The sequence below is a fragment of the Volvox carteri genome (genome assembly GCF_000143455.1).
Source record: "Volvox carteri f. nagariensis unplaced genomic scaffold VOLCAscaffold_111, whole genome shotgun sequence".
Classification (NCBI taxonomy): Eukaryota; Viridiplantae; Chlorophyta; class Chlorophyceae; order Chlamydomonadales; family Volvocaceae; genus Volvox; species Volvox carteri.
Window position 1 is genome coordinate 240,589 of NW_003307654.1, and position 870 is coordinate 241,458.

Here is an 870-nt window from a genome sequence, read left to right on the forward strand (position 1 = left end):
GGCGGCTGACTTGGGTATTGCAGTTGTGGCCCTGAGTGCTTGCCTCCCGACATTGCCAGAGTACGGTAACCAGGCGCGCAAGTTTTCCTGCCCCACGTACTGGGATCGAAACCAACACGCACATGAGCCACTTGTAAGCGGTCNCCTTGCAAAGTTTTCTGTAAATTCCTTAAAAGTCATGTGATTCCAAATGCCAGCCTGAGCCAATTCTGCCAACTCGACAGCCAATTCGACACCCGGACAGGCTGATTCGACACCCGGACAGACTGATTCGACACCCGGACGGGCCAATTCGACACCCGGACAGCCCAATTCAGGCCCAGCACAGCGCAATTCCGAGGCTCCACAGCGCAATTCTAGAACCTCCGGCGAGCCTGCCAGAGCGATTCAAGACCCCGACGGACCAATTTTTATGTCAGGAATAAAATCCAGGCTAATTCTGCGACAGAGCTCTACCCCAATCCAGCATAACAGGTACCGTCTTCTACATAACAATGATCATCGCCTATATCCTCCATTACATATCGCTTGGTTAGGCGCCGAGGTCGCGCGTTGCGCAGATCCTCAGCCTGTCAAAAATTTAGCCCTGCCGGACACCCGAAGGGCCGACTACGAAAGGCCCTCGCACAGTGCAAGGCGAAGACCAACCATACAACCGAGGCCATGAGGACCACCTCGAGAAGCGGGCCAGGTAAGTATGAATACTAATGACGCGGCGTTGCCACCCACTCCAAACAGCTATTGTCATTGCTTTTTGTCCAAGCGATGGTGGGTGGGTTAAATCATAACGAGCACGAGGGTGCCGCCACTTTAACCGCTGGCATTTCCCCTGCCTATAACTGAAGGTTTTCTGATAGTAACGATAGAAAA